This window comes from Taeniopygia guttata, chromosome 2, assembly GCF_048771995.1.
Source record: "Taeniopygia guttata chromosome 2, bTaeGut7.mat, whole genome shotgun sequence".
NCBI classification, from domain to species: domain Eukaryota; kingdom Metazoa; phylum Chordata; class Aves; order Passeriformes; family Estrildidae; genus Taeniopygia; species Taeniopygia guttata.
In genome coordinates this window covers 121,877,501-121,888,925 of record NC_133026.1, presented here as the reverse complement: position 1 = coordinate 121,888,925, position 11,425 = coordinate 121,877,501, and the positions used below count along the sequence as shown (strand labels likewise).

The 11,425-nt window shown below is 35.9% G+C and overlaps 1 long non-coding RNA gene across 1 annotated transcript; it reads left to right on the top strand.

The window, feature by feature from the left end:
• The first annotated feature begins 679 nt into the window (after positions 1-679).
• On the top strand, positions 680-10,590 carry LOC140682434 (uncharacterized). The gene is made up of 3 exons (XR_012054189.1): positions 680-940; positions 2,533-2,614; positions 4,169-10,590. It is a non-coding gene; the product is annotated as an uncharacterized lncRNA (long non-coding RNA).
• Positions 10,591-11,425: the final 835 nt, after the last annotated feature.

Below are 11,425 nucleotides of genomic sequence, written 5' to 3'. Positions count from 1 at the left end.
TCAGTATTTTCAATAAATTTAATTTCCAAATATCTAAGAAATAGTCTGACTGTTTCATCCTTCTTTTGTGCTAGAATAGGAAAAAAACCTCTTCTCTTTGTATCTCATCCTGTCACCACCACTAGTTGAGGTTAACATATTGTCTGTCTACTTTTAATAGAAACATTCCTCATGTATTCTAACAAATCACGTATATCTGAATTCTACATACAAAGCTGTAATTCCATTGAGAGTTTGCAGTGACATTGATAAATGATGTCACCAGAACCCTTTGCTTGAATTACAATCTTAATTATGTACACCTGGGTTCTTAGTATTCCTTATATTATTTCTGTCATAGCACTATCTTGTCCTATTCTTACTCTGATGCTAATTTGTTTTATCAGTAGTCAAAGCACTGCAGCTTAGCAACGTCTGTCCACAGTGTTTAAATGACTGTAAATTTCTTCCTTGTTATTACTGTTTTAAAAATTGAGTGCAGCATTAAACAACAAAGTAAATTTTTACATTAAGATGATGCAGGTTATATGTAAAGTTTTTGGGAGTTGCTTTTGTTTTCCACAGAGTTTTCTTATTTAGGACTATCCAGCATTTCTGAGTGCTTCTAGTTGTTTCATGTCTCCTGAGAAAAGAAGAGCAAAAAGGTTTGGTTACTCAGTTATTTTTGTGGGAGGGGAATTCCCATATGGTTGAAGGTGGGAAACACTGTGTACCGTAAGCCTGAAAATGAGAAATACGAGTTTCTTCTAGTTCTCATTCTCCTGGGTTTTTTTCCTATATTCACCTTGTGAACCTAACCAGGATTACTTTTGTCACAGAAAATATAAAAGACTCGGCTTTGAGTACATGTGTGGCCAATGGAATCCCTTTAAGAATGATCAATCAGGCTGTGGCTTGCTTTGCTCCGGAAGCCCCTTGAAGAGACTGGCTTACAAGAAAGGTGATTAAAAGTTCCCAAATCCAATTTATCCTCCTAACATTTAAAAAATATGAAGAAAGCATAGAGTTCCAGGATATAACTTGTATCTGTTCATTATGTTTATTTAAGTTGAAGAATGTATGTCCTATCTTGTATAACACTCACAGTCACACACTTGCAAAAAGTTCAGAGCTAAATGCTGGCACATTGCTTTTGAACTTGGTCTTTAGTCAGGAAAATGTATTCATGATCTAGGTCAGGAATGAAAAAGAACTTGCTAGATTTTGGTTCTTATTACTTTTATTCCATTCTCCTCCTCCTTTTATTCCTTCTTCTTTTTTTTTTTTTCTTTTTTTTTTTTTTTCTTGAAACTTCCTCTTACTTCTGTAAAACAATCGGAATTGCTCCCTCTAGAAAAAAGTACATTTCTGCTTCCTACATGGCCAGACTGCCCAGGACCGAATATTAACACTTTTCTTCCCACCATCACTACAGATCACGCATTCTTTTTTCTTTCTGCAACAGCAATCTGCAAAAGCCTGAGAATATAGGAATAAAAATGCTCTGAGTTTTGGATGACTCTTTACTGTAATATCAGGAGAAAACCTTATAAATAAAAAGTATTGGGGATGGAAATCTGGACAACACTATCATAAATATAATTCTTGTAGCAAAATAATTTTAAGCTAAAAATATTTACTAACCTTTTAATTCAGTCAGGATTACTAGTGTATTTCTGGCAGTTATTTACTTATGAACAATCACATACTCTCAAGCCTACACTAAAAAACCAATTAGTTCTTGTCTCAACCCTCTGCCACTGAAAAATTTTACTTAGATTATTTTTCTTGCCAGTTGTTGCATTCATCTTGACAGTTTCAATCCTTTTTCATGAGATAAATAGGTCCAAATGAGCCTTTGAACTTTTCCCACACTGTTTCTTTAGCATTAGGTCTGTTCTGATGGCTCTTCCGGTCCCAGAAGTATACGACAAGCTCCTTCAGAAAACATTCAGTCACTCTTCCATTCCCTGGAGAGACTGTAACTTTTATGGTTCCACAGCCTGTAACATGCTAATTAGACCCTTAGCAACCCATGAGTTTTAATTTTGAACTTTGTAAATTTCTCAGTTAATCCAGATTCTGTCACTAATCATGACCTTCTGGAAACTGCACAAGGCACCACAACAATGAAGTATAGTAAAAACTCTTGGAAGCTGGCTCAAAAAGCCAGTACTGTCAGGTCAGAGAAAATCCAAGCCCGCCTTTACTTTGCTAATCCTTTAAACACTTGGATCAGTTTTCAATAATCTTTTTCACACTTTGTAGGGATCTGCTTTTCAGGTCTTGGCATCCAAAGCCTGCTTTGACTTCAGCCAAGGTTTGAATTGCATGTTAGTTGTTTTAAATATACCATAATAGACCAGTTTCCATTCTGCTATCCCTTACGTTTTTGAGAATGCATAAAAGGCCTTTTTTTTTTTGTGCAGGAGAACATCTGAAGAGTATTTTTTACTCCTTAGTTGATATATATGTATGTATGCATGTGCACACACACAAAAATTTGTGTAGATGCTCTTAGTGAATTACCTTTTTTTTTACTGTCATTTCAAGGTCTGAGTCATGCAAGATATTGCTGAAAATTTGGAGCCCACTCTGAAAAATTGACTCAAATAAATAACAAGATGAAGCACAGGTACTGTTATAAACTGCTGGCGAGATTTGAAAAAGATAAGCTCTTCCTGGTTTACTAGTTTTTCTTTGGTCTTTCTGTGATCCTCAGTTTAAAAAAGTGAGAAACTAGGGGCAAAATTATTGCTGGAAACTTCACATACATGCCCTACTAGGCAGAGTTTAGTCCACATAAGGTTCCTTAAAAAGCAGTGAGCCAATTTAAGCTAAGTTAAATATTTGGAGTTCAGACACGTAAAGCTCCATTGAATTAGAAGTTTTACAGAATCTCACTGCTAACATACATTTCCACACCTGTTAAAATTCATGTACAAAACTGACTCATGTTAGAGAGAAGAAGCAGGGAAATAGATTCCTGTGGTGGGGATCCGGCTCTGTAATTTTCCTATTAAATTGTTTGTGGAGATGGAAAAAGTTTCTATGTAACTAGAGAACCTAATGGGACAATTTCCTTATTGTTTTAAAATTAACTTCATTATTGTTGAATAGTGCTTAGGGGTAGCTCACACAGAATAGGTATGGCCTGGAACAGAAGTAAATGAAACTGTCCCTCAGCTGCTTATTTTAATCGCTTAAATGGGAGTTAAATCTCAAGCTGTGTTTTTCCTCAAAGACTGTGAGTTAAGACCAACAAAAGCAAGCACATGGACTTGTATGGCTTGATTTCTTTGTTTATTGTGAGCCACTAACTGATTTTTTTAGCTTAAGCCTATTTGCAAGTGGGATCCAAACAAAGGTGTAGAACTGACCAGTGAATACTTCACTGCACATTCTTAAGGTCATTTAGCTTGAAAAGAGTTTATTTTTCCCCCCTGTATTTCTTCTTTCTCTGTCATTTGTTTCCTTTCTCCAAAATACACTTCACCTGTCTCCCCACGTTAGAGTGGACTCTTCCTCACACAACAGATTTATTTTTATTCCAATGTTAAATGGGGTCCTAATTAGATAAGGGTCCCTTTAGTGTTCTAGTACCACAAAACTTTAATAACAGCAACAGCTGATCTTGCAATCAAGCACTTATGATCTGTTCTTGGACATGAGATGTACATAAATTCCACTGAATTTAAGAGTTTTAATTTGTCCATGCCCTTCTCAGAGGAGTTGGAACCAAATAATCTTTAAGATCCCTTCCAACCCAAACCATTCTATGATTCTAGGAATGCTGATACAGATGTATACTTCAAAAACTAAATCACATTTTTTACATTTTGTCTCAAATAGTTTGCTTCAAAATTTTTCAAGTTCATCAATGGGGTTTTTCTTTGCGGGGGTGGGGGAAGAAATCTCAAAAGCTTATTTATCTCTATACAATGACTAAAAAAGCAAAGAAAACAAAAAACCACAAAACTCTACATCAGTCAGCATCTTGGAAGACAGATTTTCTCATCTCTCTTTGAGATTCTAAAACCAAACAATAGGTTACAAAGAATACATTGGTGAGTGGCCCTTGCCCTGACTATAACTGGGATGCAGGCTCGCTCAGTCATCAGTCAAAGCTGAGCCACTCAGTCATACTGAGTGGCTGCTGCCTCCACACTCTTCTATCTGCATTTCCTAGGGGGAAGAAAATTATTTCTATCCTTCCTGGTGGACTCAAGTTGAAGGAATGGGAAATGTACTGCAAGCAAATGTCTTACAAAAATGGACAGACAACGCCATTATACTTTTCTCTTCCCAGAAGTCATGTGTTTGCCATTTTCTCCAATTAATGCACAGAACAACTTCTTTCCTCCACATTCCTCCTCCTACTCGTTACAATTTCCCCACCTTTGTGAGTCCCAAAACCAGAGGCCCTATCATTAATCTTCCTTCCCAAAGTGTTTAGGTCCATGAGATCTGGCTTTAATTACCAGCCATGAGAAGAACTAATTACCCTGGCCTAACAAAGACAGAATGACAGAAGGGGGGTGGTGTTGTGAGAATCTGACAATGCACATCTTGGCATATTAGATATTCCCATTGCTACTTCTCTGTCACTTGAAAAGAGAGATAAAAAGACAAGTATGCAGGAGTTACTCCAAGTTTACAAATGCCTCCAAAGATACTTCTGTGGGAATTTAAATTTGCCTTGTGGGAGTGCTTGTAGAGTGCAGAGAAAACAGATAGCACTTCCAACAGTGAATGCATAACCATAATGAGTTGACCAGTGACTCAAAGCTGAGCTATGTAAGCCTAAAATAAGCATTACAAATGTGGGAGCCTATAATTCTCAATCAAGAGAAAAAAGTTTTCACTCCTTTAAATGTAAATAAGCTACTTATCCTTCTGTCAGCTGAGTTTGGATGTGGCCACATCACTTCTTAAAAGTTCTCATTTCCTGTAGAATTGGGTTACTTTCTAATACATTTAATATCTATTTTTTGGAAGACTGGAACACTGACTTACAAATAAACACTTTACCTCGAACGAAACTACAGCTTGTTGGAATTAAAGCCCTTCAATATTTCAGTCAATAAAACCTGTTGTTTCTCTGATCCTTCTATGTACATAAATGAATCGGCTGGGTGATTTAAAGTATCAAGTGTAACACAGAAATAGCATTTAAAGGGAAGGATGTGTATGGCAAATTTATGTTACTTAGTAACTGGGACAATAACATTAAAAATTAGAAGTGAAATGGGAGCCATTCCAGGAAAAACACATAATATCTGAGCTTGCAGCTAAAACATCTTGCAGAAGGTTTGAAAAAGTAGAAAAGGTTGTAACTTCTCTGGAGAATCTGGCATTCAGCCATTGGTTTTGGTGGTTATTGGGATTTTGGTTGTGTTTGTTTGATTGATTGATTTTGTGTGGGTTTTTTTTTCTACTGAGAACGGTGGCATAACACATCAGGCACAGATGTGGCATGGTATGGAGTTTCTGCCCAGCAAGTCATCAGCTGTGATTCATCTTTCCTTGTTCTCATATCCTGGACTGCTTCATCCTCCACTCTGCTCCCAATACTCTCAGCAGTTCTTCCTTAACTGGCAAATCAGGGATATTATTGATGCTTAGAAGATACGACATTGACAGGCATCATCAGTCATCCTGTGCTGCTTGGCAATTTTAAGGTATCTGAAGTGGTCCAAAATGTGGTATTAGCTGGGCTTCCAAAAGCAATGTTTTTGTGCTAATGTACTGCTCTGCCTGGTTTAAAAGATGCCTCTTCCTCCCTGGTTTTAATGTTAACTACTGAAAAACAGTGGCTCTTTTACAGCCCAGAATGGCATCCAGCAAGCCCTTTCCTCCAAAGTGTAAAGTCTGCAGAAGCTATCCTGCTGTTCCACCACACCCAAAGCACAGGATCACCCTAACTCAAGTGCTAGGTGGTTTGTGCTACATCATTAATTACTGCAAGTCTTTTAAAGTTGATTTACTTCAATAAGATTTTGGTCCATTTACTATGATTCATGACTCAATCCGTGATGAAAAATTAATAATTTTTAATTGTTGTAATAGCTATGGAACCTATGTTATGAAAATTTAAAAAACAATGGTGAATATAATTGGGGTCTGAATTTTCTTTAATGGATTTTGTCAGAAGGCCTACCCATTGAAGGATGCTGTTCAGAGCATTTCATTAGTTTGGAAGAGGTAGGAGAGGGAGTCTGTATGACTAAGTATCCTGTGGGGTTTATTCATAATATGAAAAAAAGTTGCGTCAATAAAGTTTTTAGTGTAAATTTGTTTTGGGTTTTGCTTTTTAAATACACCTAATCTGCCCAGATTGCATAGAGAAACTATTTTCAATTCTCTTGATGCCTCCAAACAGGCAAACTGTTTTGAAGGGCTGCTGTGTTTATGTTATAGCTGACTCATCATGACTTTCATGCACACACAAAAGTAAACAGAAAAAATTTTGTTGATTTGCTGAGTGCTGTGCAATCTTTCATGTATGTGAAGCCATTATCCATTTGAAGTTGTCTACAATAAATATATTAAGTAAAAATACATTAAGTAACACATTATCTAATGCTTTTCCAAGTCTTATCAATAATGAATGCTGCAAGTATTTGTATATTCAGGTTGCTGTGCAACACTGTGCGACAGATCAGGAGCAAAATACTCCACCATGAATGGCCTGTAAGAGACCTGGGGCGGTCAGTGATGCAGACTGTGCAACGGCAGAAAGGAATGCACGTTTCCGAGCTCAGTTCACTTTGGCTATAGGCAAGCATTTATTTTCTGCATTATATTAAAGACTCAAACAAGTTTTATGGCCTGTGTAATGTAGAAAGCAAACCTCTCTAGTCATAATTGTCTATGAATTCCAGACTAGGGAATTCCACAGATCCCAGCTTATCTATTTTTTTCCCCCCTCATTTTCATGGGTATAGTGGTCATAGGGAGCTGTGAGTTTCACACAGGTAATAATTTCTTCACTTCCTGTGCCTGAAGTCTATTGAGGTGCAAAAGATCAACCCTTCCTGTCAGACCAACTAGACCAACATGAGGATGCGTATCTGTGTATCATGGAGGGAGGAAGGGAGGGAAGGCAGGCAGGAAGGAAGAAAAGAAGAAAAGAAGAAAAGAAGAAAAGAAGAAAAGAAGAAAAAGAAAGAAAGGAAGAAAGGAAGAAAGGAAGAAAGGAAGAAAGGAAGAAAGGAAGAAAGGAAGAAAGGAAGAAAGGAAGAAAGGAAGAAAGGAAGAAAGGAAGAAAGGAAGAAAGGAAGAAAGGAAGAAAGGAAGAAAGGAAGAAAGAAAGAAAGAAAGAAAGAAAGAAAGAAAGAAAGAAAGAAAGAAAGAAAGAAAGAAAGAAAGAAAGAAAGAAAGAAAGAAAGAAAGAAAGAAAGAAAGAAAGAAAGAAAGAAAGAAAGAAAGAAAGAAAGAAAAAAAGTGATCTCAAAAATCCCTTAAAGGAATAATGGAAAATTAAATGATTTACAGAACATCACACAATATTCATAAACCAGTAAACACATAAATTAACTAAAAGAATTATGAAATATTTCTTATAGAAACAGTTTATAAATTATATTTTAAAAGGAAAGGTAGAACATGACAGACCAGGAATGATTTAAAATAAATTTCAGGTGGCCTTTCTTCCAAGCCTAATTATTTAATATTCAGCTTTCTAGTGTGCCTTCAAACTGAGCACTCCTACAAGATTTCTTCTTTTGAACTGAAAACAAGGATTTAAAACAGTGAGCTCTAATGCCTTGACATTGAATTAACTCCTGCATATTACATGACTGTTTAAATACTAGTGTCAACAAAATCTTTTTTGAACAAATAATGACTTATCACCATATACTTTTCACACCATCTGTTCTAAAACAATTGTGTCTTATTGAAATGGTGAGTTATTCCAATAAAAACCCTAAGCAATTTGATCAAGGGAATTTTATGCAATATTAACAGGGTCATCAGAGAGATAGTGTGGGTAACTACTTGATAAATATGTGTAAGAAATAAAATAGCAATTATAATAATTAATAGATATGGGGTAAAAGCAAAAGAAGATCTGTGTTCTGGCAAAACACCAGAAGATTATATTGATAATTAATTTTAAACGTAGATAGTATTTCTCACCCTAGCAGGTTCTAAACTGGTATAAACAGTCTCTGTGAAATGCCTACTATATATGGGGTAGGGGAGAAATAGAGCAGCTCGTTATTGCTCAACATCAATGCTGTGATACATAGCTTTGGAAAGGAAATGAAGAACACCATTTCTCTGTGGAAACAAGTAGGGAATTTGAGGGTGCAGAGTATTTTTGGCCAGGCCATCAGCTTTAAGGTCTTTGTTCAAATAAGTGTGTCATGAAATCTCTGAAATTACCATAGGCAGCAAGGATATGTCTGTCTTTGTAATAACACTATGTAAACCACAGAGTTTCTGCTAATACATGTTGCACCCCAGAATCTGAAGGATTTAGAAAAAAAGGGTCCCAGAAAGCTGTGATCCCACTCCCTCCCAGTTCTCTGATTTTCTTTAGGAAGAAGCTCTGCAATTAATATACCAACCTAGCTTACTGGTGCTCAAACCTGAAAGTACATGTTATGGAAGAAGGGTCAAAAAGCAGCCCCACTACGTGGTGCAGGAGTACTAAACAACACCACCTATCACTTCACTCAGAGTAAACAGCTTGTAGTTGTGTCTATGAACACTAAATTCACTCCAAATAGCAGGGAGCAGGCAACCTACTGTTCGAAATAATAATGTGAGCTTACAAATCACCCACTATTGAGGGACTTTCCCCATCAGACCCCAAGCCAGCAGGAAATCCAGCTTTCACTTTGATGGTTCCTACAGTTTAACTGGTTTTCTTGCAAAATCCCATTCATTTCATCTCTGTCTATTTTTGAAACACCCCCAAAAACCCTTCCTGCCCAAAAGGTGCTTGCAATGTTACTGTGGCCATATACTAGCTTAGATCCTGGTTTGTCTTGGCTGTGTTTGGTTTTTTCTTCATATTTTGTAGAAAGGTCTTATTATTTCAAAAATAATTTCTTTTCCTTAATTACATTTCATTTTACATTGGTTGTAGTACTACACTGCTGAGAACCAAAAACCCCTCACTACTATCACTGATATCACAAACAATGTGATATCAAACATTGTTTGATATCACACCATTTATCAAACTTTCCAGATATCAATGATAAACAACAGCATTGTGGGCCAATAAAACATGGTATCTATTCCTAATAGAACTCATGGCAACCTTGCTGAAACCAGCAATATTATTGTTTTGGCAAAAACCAGTTTAATTCTCACCTGACCAGCCAAATTAGAAGAGGATAGGTTTCTAAGAAGGCATTTTCCCATTGGGTACAACCAGAATGTAACCAATATTTAAAAAAAACAAAACCATGTGTTTTACTTAAGAATGTCTTTCCTTGTATGATTTATGGAAGTCCTATAGTATTTTATCACTGTTGTTCTAAGTTAGCTGATTTGTTTTAAGATTCTCTGAAAAGCTTAAATATTAAAAAGTAAGTAAGTTTCCTCATTTTCATGATGTTCTCAATCTATAGGTATATTGTATGCAAAATCGTTAATGCAAGTGGCCTACCAATAAACTAACTGGAAAGTTTATAGGGAATCTCTGTTCTCATTTTCAGTGGTATCTTTTTATATCACCATACATTCTCCTAAAAGTCCATATCCTTTTAAAAATGTGTTTTAAAAGAACAAGCTAGTTCTATCCTGTACTAACACATCAGTGTTAATTTCTTAGTTAAACACTATTGGTCACATGAGCCAGTCACCCCTGAGGGCTCACTTTTGTGTGAGGACTATTCTGTAGGAGTATTTTCATTAGGATAGATTCTCTGCCTAATTTCACCACAGTAATTAAAACAAAAAAAAAAAAGTTACACGTACAGACATGCAAAGCCTGTGTTTTGAAGGTGCTTGACTGTGTGTCAAGAAAAAATTGCAAAAATACAAATTCTTATAGTTAATATTAGGCTTGTCAATGTGATATATGTGTTTTACAGGCCATTTAATCTCTAGTTATTCTGATGTGGTTATGGTGGAAAATAATACAAAATATATAATCATGACAATTAAAATAATTCCTCTACTTGTAGTTACAAAACTTTGGATATCTGTATTTTAGAGACATAACTGAAGGCCATAAAAAGTTTTGAATTTATTATAAACATTGTGCATTTTGACATTGACCATTTGCAACAGAGCAAATATTTCACTTTTATAATCACATGGTATCAAAGGAGGAGGGAGAAACAATTGTCAGTAGGGTGAGGCACTTTTTATTCTTTGTTGCTGAAATTATATGAAATCAGACAATTTTATATTCTACATTCCAGAGTAACTTGTAATAACTTTTACATTTTGGGACTAGATGGAGTCCAGAATTTGGGAGGAGGCCTTAACTTTCAAGAAGATCGGGGCATTTCTATACAAGATTGTGGAAAATAAAGTCGGCTCATCTTGACAAGTATCAACTCTCCTCTCCAGATAGTCTTTATCTGTGTTTACAGAACTCTTACTTTCATAAGAAGGAACATGAAGATCAAAGAGAACAGAAAAATGTTCTAGCGGTAAGATTCAAAATCCTTTAAAAGCATCCTCTCAAGGGAGGCTCCAGGAGACCCGTTTCTTGAGTAATTTAAATCTAAACTGGATGAAACTTCACAGAGTACACTATAAGGAGCAGTTTTGGATGAATTGGGGCTGTGCAAGGTGATTTAACAAATTGTTTCCATTCCTAGCTTATGTGATTTTGTGGCTACTTCTAAAAGATGCAAAATACACAGAGCTTCCAAAATGGTTGAGCACCCACCCAATGGGTTAAGCAGATATCCAAAGTTTTGTAACTACAAGTAGAATAATTATTTTAATTGCCATTTTAATCTTACATCTTTTTCTGGAGCCACATTATATAGGCCTTGTTTCAGCTATGCCACAAACTAGGGCTAGGCACAGCAGATATATTATGGGATTATGATTCACAGTGGAACACTACCTCAAAATATAAATGCTATTGTCAGACATTTCAGATCATGCTTTCTCTCAGTTCTTCCACTAACAAAACTGCCTAATTTAATTGTAATTTTTTGCTATAACTAATACATCATCATTACTTCATTTTGTATTTAGATGATTTGTTTTGGTTTGTCTGTTTCCCCCCCCAAATTACAAGGCAGTCACTGCTCAGAACTATTGAAATAATGTGCAAAATAAAAACCTACCACGTAATCTTTAGCTCATACATCTGAATCTGCACTGATTTCGTTCTGGAGCATTTGTATTGAGTTATAGTAACAATAAACTGTAGGGTATTTTTCACTTTAGAATAGTAAAAGACAGCTTCTGTTCCAAGGGTAGCTTCAAGCCAACATCAGTGGACAAGAAAAAAACCCAT